Source organism: Erinaceus europaeus, chromosome 17 (genome assembly GCF_950295315.1).
Source record: "Erinaceus europaeus chromosome 17, mEriEur2.1, whole genome shotgun sequence".
Taxonomy (NCBI): domain Eukaryota; kingdom Metazoa; phylum Chordata; class Mammalia; order Eulipotyphla; family Erinaceidae; genus Erinaceus; species Erinaceus europaeus.
Window position 1 is genome coordinate 17,249,876 of NC_080178.1, and position 14,367 is coordinate 17,264,242.

At 52.1% G+C, this 14,367-nt stretch overlaps 1 protein-coding gene across 2 annotated transcripts in view; it reads right to left on the reverse strand.

Moving 5' to 3' along the window:
• CD82 (CD82 molecule) overlaps nucleotides 1–13,675 on the reverse strand; it is a 58,454-nt gene extending 44,779 nt beyond the window's left edge. Inside the window, exon 1 of one of the 2 annotated variants that reach the window (XM_060176555.1) lies at nucleotides 13,523–13,675. The gene's annotated coding sequence lies outside the window, so the exon portion shown is untranslated. The remainder of the gene's footprint in view (nucleotides 1–13,522) is intronic. The other variant, XM_007519103.3, reaches the window with a different exon arrangement.
• Between the last annotated feature and the right edge of the window lie 692 nt (nucleotides 13,676–14,367).

Genomic DNA, 14,367 nt, shown 5'->3' on the forward strand with positions numbered 1-14,367 from the left:
AGACCTCCCTCAAAGCCCCTGGGGCAGGCACAGTGAGGGAGGGACCTGCAGACCGGAACCTGTATAGTGGAAGCCCCAGCTAAGCTGGAGGGTAGGGAGGAGCCAGGAGATGACAGGGCCCAGGGTGATAGATCAATTCACTAGTCAGAACCTCAACTGTCCTTCCTGCAAAACAGAGATGCTGACTGCCATCTGACCCTCCTTTACACAAATACAAACATAGTACACATGAGAGAAGGGGGCCGGGGGGGGGGGGGGGCAGGGTCCAGGCCTCACAGCAGGTTTCTTTACCAGGGCAGGAGTCTTATGGCCAGGGCCAGTGGAATAGCACACATGGATTGTGTACTGCTTTGCCATGTGTACTGCCCAGGTTCAAGCCCCACACCCACCACAATGGAGGAGGCTTCAATGCTGTGGTGTCTCCCCCTACGCCTGCTCCGTCTCTATCTGAGGGAGTTGGCCCAGAGACAACAACTACTAAAATAAAACAAGCAAGGACCAGGGTTTGAGACCTTGTTCCCCACCTGCAGAAGAGAAAGATTCACTAGCAGTGAGATAGATCTACAAGTCTCCCTCTTCCCCCTTTTAATTTCTATCTGTCCTATCAAATAAAAAAGAAAAATGATTGCCATGAACAGTGGATTCATCATGTAGGCACTGAGCCCCAGCAATAACCCTGGTGGCAATAAAAATAAATAAGGGCCAGGTAGTGATGCACCTGGTTAAGTGTACATATCACAATGAGCAAGGACCCAGGCTCCAGCCCAAGCTCCCCACCTGCAGGGTGAATGCTTCATGAGAGGTGAAGCAGCTCTGCAGGTGTCTATCCTTCTTTCCCCCTACCTCCCCTCCTCTCTCAATTTCTCTGTCCTGTCAAATAAAAATAGAAAGAAAAAAAATGAAATAAAGAAAACAAAATTAAAATCTCCCCATGGTCTGCAATGCTAATAGCTGAAAGATGACCATTCGGTTTCCCTGCCCCATTCCACCACTCCACTGGTACTTAGACCAGCACCAGAGTATCCTGGGGATGTGAAAAGCACCGCTCTTGGGAGCACACACACACAGGCCAAGAGTATGGAAACAGATGCTATCTGCATCTTCACAACCCCACCCTGCCCCCCAGGAGACTCTCACATGGCTGGAGTTTGAGGACTACTGCCCCACTGCATGACCCAGCCCCTGGTCCCAAGAAGCCTCCTATGACCTCATCTGGAGGCTTACAGAAGGCTGCTGGGGAGGAAGGAGTGGCTGAGGAGAGGAGAGGAGAGGGGTCATTAAATAGTAAAGAGATCCCATAATTAGCTGATGGCACCATGGTCTCCTGGAGGAGAAGGAGCAGCGGCAGAGGATATGCTCCACTGTGCTGATCTTTGTGTGTCTTACACACATACACACACACACACACACACACACACACACACACTTCCTCAAGAACTAAACTATTTCCCTTTCCTCTATAAGTTTGCTCTCTGGTACCAAGACAGAGAGCATGGAGGTGGAGTTCAATTGGGGGGGGGGGGAGGGTTACATGCTGGTGGATGTTGGGGAAAGGGCCTTTTGTTAAGAATCATGTCCTCAGACCTCGAGTATTAAAGTCACCTGCCTGGAGCTGGCAAAATAGCTCACCTGGATAGTCCATTGCTTTGCCATGAGGGAGCCGCCAGGCTTGAGTCCAGCTCCCATGGTGCTGGAGGAAGTTCTAGTGCTGTGGTCTCTTTCATTCTCTCTCTTTCATTCTCATCCTCTCTCTCTCTCTCCCTCCCTCCCTCCCTCCTGACCCCCTACCTCCTCTGTCTTTCTATCTGAAAAAGTCTGCCCAGAGCAGTAAAGCCCTAGTGGTGACAAACAACAACAAAAACAGACACTTCCAGCAATGGCACCTGTGATGCTGGTCTGGGAGAGTGTGGTCTCTCCAGCAGGAGCAGCAACATTAATGAAAAATTCAAAGTGCAACTGGGTGACATCAGGGGGACTGCTTAACTGGGTCACAAGAGATCCATGGAGTGATGCCATGAAGCCTGGAAGAGCAGCTTCAGGAGGGTATTGAATGACATGGAAAAACCCTCCCTCCCCTACAGGGTCAGCCTAGAGCAGTGGCAGGAAGTGGCTTACTCTCTAGATTCTAATCTGCGGGTTCCTGGTATGTGTGTGTGTGTGTGTGCGCGCGTGAGCGTACGTGTGTGTGCGTGCGCACTGCATATGAGCAGACAGCTCTGGGTGCTCATCTCAGAGTGTCTGCTTCCTTCTTCCCTGCAACTACTCCTCTCCCCCCACATTTTCCCTTAAAAGTCGGGACTTTTCTTGTTTTCCAGAGCCCACTTTAGTCAGAAGGAGACAATTTTTTTGTTTGTTTTTTAATGGTGGCAAAAACTTCACTTTTTACACAAGACAACATTTGGGGGAGGAGAGGGGTGGGATGGGCAGGGGCACGCCTGGTTAAGCACACCTAATACTATGCACAAAGACCCTGGTTCGAGTCCCCACTTCTGCAGGGGATGTTTCACAAGCGATGAAGCAGGTCTGCAGTTGTCTATCGTTTACTCTCCCTCTGTTTCCCCCCTCTCAATTTCTCTCTGTCCTATTGAATAAAATAGGGGGGGGAGAAAAAAATGGATGCCAGGAACAGTGGGAGCAGTAGATTCCTAGTGCTGGTACCGAGCCCCAGCAAGAGCCCTGGAGGAAAACAACAACAACAAAATAATAAAATTAAACAAAGCATTTTTTTTTTGACTAGCTGGAGTGATAGTCGGGGACTCACCATTCTACCACTCTGGGTGAACCTTTTCAGACAGAAAGAGACAAATACAGAAGCAGAGACTAAGACTTGGTGAGAACTCTGGTGGTTACCATTGGGAGGGGAGGGTCTAAGAGCTTGTGGTGGTGGGGTGCGGTGTGAACCTGTCATCTTATAACCTTGAGAACCACTATTAAATCACTAATAACATATGTAAAAAAGAAGATGGGGTGGATGGTGGTGCACCCAGTTGAGTGCACACATTACAAAGTGCAAGGACCTGGGTTCAAGCCCCCCTCCCACCTCCACCTGTGGCGGGGGAAGCTTTGCAAGTGGCGAAGCAACGATGCAGGTGTCTGTCTTTTTCTCTCTCTCACTATCTCCCCCTTGTCGCTCAATTTCTCTCTATATCCAATAAGCAAATAAAACATTTAAGAAAGGAAAAGCCTGTATATAAAAATAAAATATAACAAAAAAGAAGACAGAGACAGAGAGACTACAGCCCCAAGCTTCTTTCAGTACCAATGCTATGGGGTCTGGAGTTGGGTCCGGGCCACCCGCAGGGCAAGGCTGGGACACTCCCAGCTGGGCTATCTCACCACCCAGTTCTCTTACATCTTTAGAAACTTGGTTCCACCCAGGAGTGTCCACATTCTACACTGCCCCAAAGAGCAAGATCAAAAGCAACAAGTGGCAGTAAAGGTGAGAGGGTCTGTTCTCTTTCTGTACTTCTAGTTTTTAAGAGAGAGCTGTCCAAGCTACCAAGGCACTCAAGCAAAGGTGTGTGGTGGTCATGAGGTCCTGCTGGGTGGGCAGGCTGGTGTGGTGAGTGACAGGGTCGCTGGGGAGCCCGAGGCCCTGGGCAGTTCACGTCAGCCTCCAGCTGTGCACTTGGCTCTCAGCCAGGAGCACCTGGATGGGTCCAGGCTGAGTGCAGACCTTCCCATCAAGAACTAGACCTAGGACTTGCTTGGGCAGTGGTGCACTAGGCTGGGTGCACATGGACCCTCGCGAGGATACCAGGTAGAGCCCCCACTCCCTGCTTGAAGGGGTCTACTTCTATCTCCTCCTCCTCAATTTCTCTCTGTTCTATCTAATACAATGGAAAAAACAGTCACCAGGAGCTGTGGATTCATAGTGCCAGCACTGAGCCCCAGCGATAACCCTAGAGGCAAAATAAAATAAAATAAAAATAAAAAGTCTGGGAATCGGGTGGTAGCGCAGCGGGTTAAGTGCACGTGGTACAAAGTGCAAGGACCGGCTTAAGGATCAGGGTTTGAGCCCCTGGCTTCCCACCTGCAGGGAAGTCGCTTCACAGGTGGTGTAGCAGGTCTGCAGGTCTTTCTCTCCTCTTCTCTGTCTTCCCTTCCTCTCTCCATTTCTCTCTGTCCTATCCAGCAATGACATCAGCAACAATAATAATAACTACAACAGCAAAACAATAAGGGCAAGAAAAGGAAAAATAAATATAAAAAGGTTTGTTAAAATAAACAATAAGAAGTAAATAAATATATAAATAAACAAATAAATAAAAAGTCCATCGAGGCCAAAGTCCTCCTGTCTGCCAGAACTCCAAGCATCCTGGGAGACTGCTTTACTTTCAATCAAGGATCTGGGTCTTTGGAGAGAAGGAACCCATGCCATTGGCACCAAGGAAAGATAAAGGCAGCTTTTGTTACTCCCACTCCCCCTCACAACCCCTAGCTTGGACAACAGGTCCATGATAGGCCAGCCTGAAGCCTCTGTCTACAGGATCTCATTTAACCCTTCCACAGTTATGACAGGTACCAGGATGGGTCCCTGGCCCCTAGCCAGGGAAGTCACAGCTCTGGAGGAGAACCGTGTCCGGAAGCCACTGAGGTCAAGGGCTCAGAGTAGGAAGAAGCCCAAGATGTGAGCACAATCCCTGGATGCTCCCCAGGGTTTCTGACGTGCCTCCAGTTATATGTGTCAGCCCACTGGGAAAGGAGAAGGCTTCTGCTTGGCCCTGTGTGCAGAGGGTGAGAGAGTGTGGGAAGGAAAGGCAGAGGGGCCAAGAAGAGCTCACTGAGTGGGAAGTTTGACTTGTTGTGCGCAGGCTCAAACTCTGGTACCACATGGAAGTGCCACAGCCCTGGGGGAAGCTCTGGCTCTGTGGTCTCTCTCTCTCTCTCTGAAATAAAATGAATGAAAAAGCTGGATTGGGAGTGGAGAGTCACACATAGTAAGCCACAGAAGAGGAGAAGGAAGAGAAAATAAGGGCAAGTCAAAAAGGAGGAGTCACATGGTCTGGGAGGTGGTACAGTGGATAAAGCATTGGATTCTCAACCATGAGGTCCTGAGTTCGATCCCCGGCCCCACATGTACCAGAGTGATGTCTGGTTCTATCTTTCCTCCTATCTTTCTCATGAATTAATAAATAAATTCTTTAAAAGAAAGAAAGAAAGAAAGGAAGAAAGAAAGAAAGAAAGAAAGAAAGAAAGAAAGAAAGAAAGAAAGAAAGAAAGAGGAGTCAGGAAGGACTTGAGTGTGTGTGTGTGGGGGGGGTTCAAAATGCCTAGAGGCAAAGTGGCCAACACAACCCACCCGCACTTTTTACTCCTCCTCTCTGTCCCAAGAAAGGTCAGGAGTCAGGAGGGTGGACTGTCCACACATCCAACCATGACCCCACACACTGCCACCCACTCACTTGCCTCCCCATCTGACAACTCAACTCTCCCCACCCCCATCCAGTTTCCATCTTCTCTACATCTGTGAGGCCCCAGATGCAATCACATTATGATATTCCATCACATAAGACAACTTGAGTGGGGGAGTGATTTTCCAAGTGTAATCGCAGAAGTGCTCCTGGTCATCATGACTAGCACCAACAAATCTGTACTGATTCAAAATTTGCTATATAGCAATGTTTTGCTGTCTCTGAACTGGGAACACATCTCCCCCTCTCTGCTTTGTCTCCCTATGGAGGGACATCTACCAGGAGAGCACCTGTGGCTTGGCTCAGCCCTCTCCCCCCCATCTCATTCAGGGCACCAATAGGCAGCTCATAGGATTGGCTCAGCTGGCAGACATTGGGCATGCTCAGTGGATCTTGCCTCTTGCAAAGCCAGGCTGCCTGCAGGGATTCTCCATGAGGATGGCTCTGCCCTGCTACCTGCTCCCCTGCTCTGCCCAGGAGCAGAGGAGTCCCCACTTCCTTTCAGAGGCAAGGTATCCAGCCCCGAGTTCCTGATCTAAAGCCGCATCCTGTGCCCAGTATTCTGTGTGGAGTTCTCTTTCTCACCTATTTCCCTGGGTTCTGAATTCAGAAGAGTGTGATCTCAGGAACATCAATATCTGCTTAACTCCTTTCACAACACCCCCCTACACACACACACACACACACACACACACACACACACACACTGGGATTATTATGATCCTAGTTTGCACATGAAGCAATTACGTCATTTGGTGTCAAAAGTTGTTGAACCCCTGGCATTGCATGGGGTGTGTGCAGTAGATGGATTACACCCCATCACATCAGACTGGGAGGTCTGTGTCCCAGGCCCCGGAGCTGGTGGCCATAATGCCACCCTCTCCACTGATACTCTCTCCACCTTTTGAGGTTTGGCAAACTGTGACTCACTTCAAAACTCCACCCCTTTTGAAAAAGATTAACAGCAAAAGCCTGAATCTGACCCCACATTCCTATCCTACAGATCTGATTGAATATGTATAGTTTATTGGGAGGGTAGTTTTATTGTATTTGTGAGTGCTTTCTTGAATGTGAAAGTGGTCTCTGCTAGTTGTAGAAGATCCAGAAAAGAGGGAAAGGTTACAAAAAAACAAAACAGGGCTGGGGAGATAGCATGATGATTAGGCAAAAAGACTTTTCATGCCTGAGGCTCTGAGGTTCCAGGTTCAATCCCCAGCATTACACTAAACCAGAGCTGAGACGTGCTCTGGTCTTTCTCTGTGCTTCTCTGTCACAAAAAAAATTAAATAAATAAACTATTAAAAAGCAAAGAAAAACCAAAACAAAGGCCTGTAATCTGAGCTGCACAATCCTATTGTCAGGAGCATGTTCAAGTGCATTCCTCTGCATGCTGGCCTTGCTATGTGTGGTGGGGGGAGGGGGCTCTTCCCCTCTGTGCCTGCATTACCCACCTGTAGTGAACATGCTAGTAACCATAGCAACTGTAGTGCACCTGTATAGTGTGATAAGACAGAGACATATGTATACGTATGATAAGATGTCAGCTCGAACTTGATTGGCCAATGGAGATGTAACCTTAAAACCAGAGGCAAGCTAGTATAAATAGAGGCTCAGAAACCAGCTGAATGAAGCACCTTCACTGTTACTGACCAGGAGGCTGTCAGTGCTGCTAGAGACTTAAGCACATGCGTCTAGGCTAAGTAAATGTTTCCCCAGCTTCCAGAGACCCTGGTCTCATCTGGTCGCACCAGTAGACGAAGGAACATCAGTTCAGTGACACAGCGACTGGTGACCACGTCGTGAGTCTTCCCTGCAAACAGCTACTAAGTAAGGAGAGGTATCAGGCTGACTGTGTGCTGTGTGAATTGTGTGACCTTTCTCTGGCATCTAAATAAGTAAAGAATTATTGCTTAACCCCAACACGCTCTCCGAGTAAATCCTTACTCTTATACCTTGCTCACGACACCACCTCACCTTTCCCAGGCTGCCCCAGTGCAGGATAATGGGCAGGCAAGAGGAGCCCTTTCCTGAATGAAACCCCACAACTGCCCACTGGGAGGGCATAGGAACCTTACTTATAAAAGCCAGGAACAGATGAGGCAGGACCAAGAAGGGCTACGACTTGCTCAAGGTCAGGAGATAGAGGTGACCTGGGACTAGAACCCAGGTGTCTACATACCCAGACTCAAAATTATTCTCCAAGATTTTCTGCTCCCAAAGACTGCAGTGGCTATTAGGTCTGGGCTTCCAGTATGAGGTCCTGAGTTCGATCACTAGCATTACATATGCCAGAGTAAGGCTCTGCTTCTCTTTCTTTCCTGCCTTTTTGAAAAATACATATAAACTGATTATTTTGGATAGAGACAGAAATTGAGAGGAGAGAGAGAGAGAGAGAGATACAGTGCAGCTCCACTGCTAATGATGCTTTTCCCCTGGAGAAGTGGGATGGGGCCTTGTGTAAGCTCTTTCCTGCTCTTCCAAACAAAACTCTACTTCCTGTTAGTAATAATTGTTCTACATAAAAAAGCTATTACACACACACATCTATTATGTACTTTACAGAATGTGTGCCAGGCGCCAGGCACACATCATGAATGGGGCACACACACATTAATTCATAGCGCTCCCCACTTGTGAGGTATGTGCTATTACCCTCTCCTTTTTTTTTTTACCCTCCCCTCTTTTTTTTTTCTTTTTTGCCACCAGGGTTATTGCTGGGGCTCGGTGCCTGCACTATGAATCCACAGCTCCCAGCAGCCTTTTTCTTTTTTCTTCCTTCTATTTTTATTGACAGGACAGAGAGAAATTGAGAGGGGAAGGGAGACAGAGAGAGAGAGAGAGATAGACACCTGCAGACCTGCTTCACCGCTTGTGAAGTGTTCCCTCTGCAAATGGGGAGCGGGGCTCAAATCCTATGATAGGTGCACTTAACCAGGTATGCCACTGCCTGGCTCCCTTATCCTCTCCTTCTTCGATGCTGAACCTGAAGCACAAGGAATGAAGACAGGACCACAGGTAAGACAGGAATCCTCTCTGGCAATCTGATTCCAGAAACTCTGGCTTTGCCTCTGGTTCCTTCCTCTTCTTCTAAGGCCAAACCCAGCAGGCCCCCAGACAAAATTCTGGAAACTTCACTGCCTGGGAGGATGTAAAGCAGGCAGTGTGTGACCTGGCAGCAGAGCCTTGATCAGAAGCCAGACACTGCTGGGCCCAGCTTCCAGCACCTGGTGCACTTCTCTGCTCAGGCTCTGAGCCTAGGGCTTGAAGCAGGAGCCCAGGCAAAGTTGGGGTGGGACCCAAAGCAGAGGCAGAAGCTCCCACTGCAGAAAGAGAACCACTCCCAGAGATGCCCACCTGGCAGTCTAAAAGGAGAGCTTGTGGGGTGGGGGGAGTTTTCTGAGTCCCCCAGCACTCAGCTTGAACCCTCACAAGGCCTCCCCATAGGCACTTTCCAAAAATAACTGCTGACTTGAAGGTGTCTCTTGTGCCTGGGTCAGGGTTCACTAAGGGTGAGCGTGGCCCTCAGCAGATGAGGGCTGGAGGAAGTGGAGTTCTTCCTCTCTTAGCAGAGTAAAGGCTCCTCTGTCCCCCAGGAAGGGGGGTGGGTAGGTGCTGGGAGCAGGGTGGTCAGGCCTGGAGGGCAAAGCAGGGGCCTCAGACCCTGTGTCCTGGCTCTGCCAGTGCCAAAGAGTCACTAAGCACCTGGCACTGAGCAGGGCCTGGCTATGAGAGTGTCACAGACCTTTACTCACCTGTCACCTCCTAAGCACCTGCCATATGCCCAGTCTCATGCCAGGCACCAGGGGCGCAGACACTGGCAGGGCAGCCCTGCCTAGGAGGGGCACAGGATACTTGTCCATGCTTCACAAGACAGACGGGGCATTCAGTGTGGATACATGGGGAGGTGGGGGCTGCTACCATGTTCAGAACACGCCCCCCCAGAGAACTTGTCTGGCTTGTAGAAATGCAGCCACCCCCAGGAGAAGTAAGAAGGTGCAGCATAGCTGGAAATGACCATACATGTTGAAGAGGCAAAGGAAGCTCTGACCTGCTTTGAAGGTAGACGTTCTGTGGAATGTTCCAGAAGGCCTAAGAAGCAGCCTGGGATGGACACAGTTGCCATCTTTACCCCTCAATGTATAAGCTATAGAAACATTATACAGCCCGGAACAGGCAGCCCCAAGCCCAGTGCTTCACTATCAGCTTATTTCAGCTCCCTCTACTCCCTGGCGACAACAGAAGGAAGGTGACACTGGGTTGTGGTTAGGGACCAGGACCAGGACCAGGACCAGGAGGAGGGACCCATTACTCTACAGAGTCACCCAGCTCCACTCTGTACTGAAACCCTGTGCTGTGGAGGGTATGCTCACAAGCACCCTATTACAGAGGGACCCCACTTTACAGAACCCTCAAGAGACAAGTGAAAACCGGTCATTAGCTGGGACAGTGGCACAGTGCAGGACTTTCTTGTGTAAGGTTCTCACCACCATGTGGGGAATCTAGGAAGGAAGGAAGGAGAGAAGGAAGGAAGGAAGGAAGGAAGGAAGGAAGGAAGGAAGGAAGGGAGGGAGGGAGGGAGGGAGGGAGGGAGGGAGGAAGGAAGGAAGGAAGGAAGGAAGGAAGGAAGGAAGGGACTTTAGCAGAGCAGGGAAATGAGTCCAGAGAGGGGAAGGAACTTAGGGAAGGTCACACAGCATGGAAACAGAAAAGCTGGAAGCCCCACTACCATCTCCACCCCCAAGAAGCTCTCCCCCCTCCTCAGCTGCTCCCTCATGTCAGCATAGTGTGAATCAGCCACTGACAGGAAAACCAGCCTTGCTGGAGGGGGAACCCCAGTGTGAGTCAGGACACCTCTGACCTCCAAAGACAGCCAGCCTCCAAAGACAGCTGGGCCTGTGGCTGGCTGCTTCCTGGAGCAAGCAGGGGAGGGAGGAGAGAAGTTCCATGTTTACCCTGTGCTTCCCCTCTGGGTGTTCGTCTTTGGGCCCAGGGGAGGGCAGACTAAGCTGGCTCCCCACATCAATCACAGCCCCCCCCCCCATTCTGAACTTCTGAGAGCTGGAAAGAGTGGGTAGCATGGTTTGGCGTCAGGAGGCGAGGGCTAAGTCCAAACCCAGGCAAGACAGATGGCCCCAGATGCCAGAGCCACCAAGGAATATTCTGGGCTTAGGTCTGCTGGGCCCCCCAGGAGGGCATTCTGGTCCTCAAAGGGAACTGGGGTTGGTTCCCTGGGGCTAAAAAACTTCCAGGCCTTGGCTCAAGGGAGAGAGGGCCCTGCCCCACTATGCAGAAGCTTCTGAAGTTTGGGGGACCTGAATCCTTGCCTCCACCTCACCCCATGTTGGAAACTCGGATGCCCCAGCTGTTCTGCTGCAGGGACGACCCCTCACCCTGACCTCTCAGAGCTGGGGTTCAGAAAGAGGGGACCCATAGCACCTTCCTATCCACCCTGCACCCCAAGATGCCATGACTGAATTCTGGTGCTTCCTCCTTGTGGGTGACCCTCTCTAGCCCTCTGCAGGCTCACACCCTCCCAGCACTCCCACTCACAGGACCCAGCACCTTCCTGTGTGCCTAAGTCTAGGCAGGGTGGGGAGACAGCCGAACACCCTGGGCCAATATCTCCTCTCCTCACTCCCCTCTGCGACAGGCACCCACAAAGCCCTCACCAACACATCTGGCACAGACAGTTTTGTCCAAAGTGTCACTCTGATTAAGTTGCTCCCCTCCTCAAACACCTTCAATGGTTCCCACTTCACAACATATCAAATCTAGACTTTTTCCCCCTTGGCATTCAAGGTCCTCCAGGAGTGGTTCCAACCTACCCACCCCCCTCACCTCACTGTACAGTCCCAAGGTTTCAGCCAGACGGAACAACCTAGAAGTTTCTTAAAAATTCCCTGAACATTCCGATCCCCTTGTCGTGTGTGTGTGTGTGTGTGTGTGTGTGTGTGTGTGAGTGTGTGTGTGTGTGTGTGTGTGTGTGTGTGTGTGTGTGTGTGAGAGAGAGAGAGAGAGAGAGAGAGAGAGAGAGAGAGGCTGAAGCACCGAAGCAGGGGTTAAAGCAAGATCTCAAGCATGCCTCCTCCCTGCCCCACTCCTCCTTCCTTTGTCCCAGGCATTGTCTTCTCTCCAAAACACTGTCTTTGCAGTGGCTGCTGACACTCTCCCATCTCTAGAGTCCACCCCAAAATGTTCCCTCTCCCAGGAAGCCTTGATCATTCTTGTCCTGTCTGCAGCTCTGTCTAAGCCCCTTTCCAGACCATAAGCCACTGAGAGTGGCAAGGATGGTTTATCATTCATCATGTGGGTGGGAAGGGTGGCGGCGAGAACTTTCCATCAGCTGCTCACTAACCATGGTCTGAAACAAATATCCCCTTCTACCACCTCCTCACCTCCTCTACCTCCCCACCATACCCAAAGCTGAGCCTAAGCCCCTCTGATGCTTGGGGGGGGGGGGTTGGGGATCCCAAGTTGACCCAAGTGCAACCAGGATTTGGGAGCCTGCGCAGAAAGTTTGTGTCTCACCAACTCCAGGAAGGCCCTCTTGGTTCTTCCACTTCTGGGGAACTCCCTCCCTGCCCCCATAATCACACACACATAGAATCTCCTTTACACAAAGCAGCCTTCATTCAGACTCTGTCCTACAGGATGCACCAGTTAGTTCCAAAGTGCAGGGCTCATCTCTCCAGAAGATCCAAGGGGCACTGCCCAACCCAGCTCAGACAGAGAACAGGTGTCCACAGGGCCCCTCCCCTCTGCCTCCAAGCAGGTCAGCATGGAGTTGGAATCTGGTGGCTTGCCTTCAGCCAGGGTAGCACAGCACAGCCCAGAGCAGAGCCTGAGGAGTGCTGCAGGTCTAGGTCTGCAGCTCAAAATGAGGGCTGAGCCCAGGTCTGACTACCTTCCTTGAGTGGATAGTACGTGCTCAGTAAACATATGGGGCTTTATCGAACTGGACACCCACCAACCTCAAGCAAAAGGCCAAAGGAAAAAAAAAAAACCTCAGTCACTCTTTAGTGTAACACACAATCCCCAGCCTCGCTCCAACAAACTAAGGGGCATTGATGGCAGGTGGCAACTTCTGGCTGTTGCCAGCCTCCGAATCTCCCAAGAGGGGTTCATGCCAGAGCAGGAAATCTGCCCATCAGCTGCCTGTCTGCTTCAGAGCAGCTATGACAGTGTGGCCTCCCTGGGCCCTGCAGCTCCTCCGTCCTCCATGCTGCCCTGGAGTGGTGTCATTAACCCCATTGTACAGGTGAGTCTGGGAGTGGAATGCAAGTCTCTTCGGTTCCAAGGTCCAAGCTTTTTGACGACTGGATTGACTTAGCTAGCTCCTATGCCATGCGCTAAAGCCTCCAACCCAGAAACTCAGTCTGGACACGCCTGGGGCTGGGGGTGGGGACAGGAGAGGCTGAACTTGATTCCAGGTCCAGTTTTGGTGGGGGACTTTCCCTTCTTTCCTCCTCCACACCCCAAATGAAACGCGCTCCCTGGTTTGTGCTCCGGGGCCTCCCAGGCAGCACACCTGGGAAAGTCTGGCGGTGCTGGGGGGTGGCAGGAGGAAGTCTGCCCCGCTGAGTTTTCCAAGCTGAAGGTCGTCCCTGCTCTGGGACTCCCAGAAGGCAGAAACCTACCTATCCTCTTCCCCAGGGCTGCAGCCCCATAGAGGAAACCAGCGACCTTTAACGCAATTCGCTGCAACGAAGAACTGCCTGGGGAGCCAGAAGTGCCGCCCGACCTGCCTACCTGTGGCCCACCTGCAGCTGGCGCTCACCTGCCCCCCACCCTTCCGGGGTTGCAATGAGGAAGAGCAAGGGCTGCACGGAGTTCACCTGGCCAGCTTCCTTTTCTTCCTGGGACCCCCATTGCTCCGGAGTTGGGCTGGGGGTCAGGCCGGCGCCACATGGCTGGCTCATGCAGTGTCAGGGAGGCCGGGGTGGAGGTCCAAGCTCTGGGGCTCAGGTTCCTCACCCACAGCTGTCTTCACTGGCCCAACTCGTCCCCTCGTTCCAAGAAAGTGGCGCAAGCAGGCTCTGAACGTGGCAGCAAAAAAAGTCAACTTTGCTCCTTCTTGTACTGCCGGCCACCCCGAAGCCCCTTCTCACCTGTTGGCTCTGCTCTTAGCTGGATTCCACAAGCCCCGTGTCGCGGCTCGCACCCCAGTCTGCGTCGGATTGCGCAGGGTTGGACTCTTGTCACTGGTCTGCCCCTCTCGGCCAGGAGCCCGGTAAGACCACGCCCCCTTTAAACCACGCCCCTAGTTTCCTACAGCTCCTCCCATGGGCCCCGCTGGAATGCTGCCTGGCTGCGGACCCGCTAGGCTCCGCCCACTAGACCTTCCTTCTGTAGCTCGGCCTACCAGGGCCAAGAGGCTGGAGTGGGTCCCCGCCCCTACCCCGCCCCTCTAAGATCTCGACCAATTACATCTCGATTTCTGATGTGGGCGGGTACGATCTACCTCATCAACCAGGCCACACAGATTGCCAGATTGCCCCCTTTTCGTCTCTACCCGCGTGTCCCGCCAATACTTCTGGACCCTATTGGGGTGAAGCAGGGATCCGGAGGTCCATGCTCAGGCCTGCAGAATGGCAAGTGGACGATCCTGCTAACGGTCCCGCCCCACCTGGGCCTTCCACTTCCCTCCCAGGCTGCTCTCAGGGCCCCACCTCTCGGGTCCGCCCACCAGCCCGCTTCCTACACCTCCGCTTCCCTCAGCTCCCGGCCCCGGGAGGTAAAGCCCGCCTCGCTGCAGGCACTCCCCTTCCCCGCCTCCCTAATCCAGCCCCAACCCCCATGCCCACTGGCCTCGGGGCCCACGCTGGCATTCCAGAGCCCGTGTATCCGGGTATCGTGGGGAATGGCCTGGGAGCCTGCGGGGCTGCGAGCGATTTGCCTTCCTTCCAAGCGGGACCTCTCTTTGGAGGCTGCCCGGGCCCTTTTTTGAAAATCC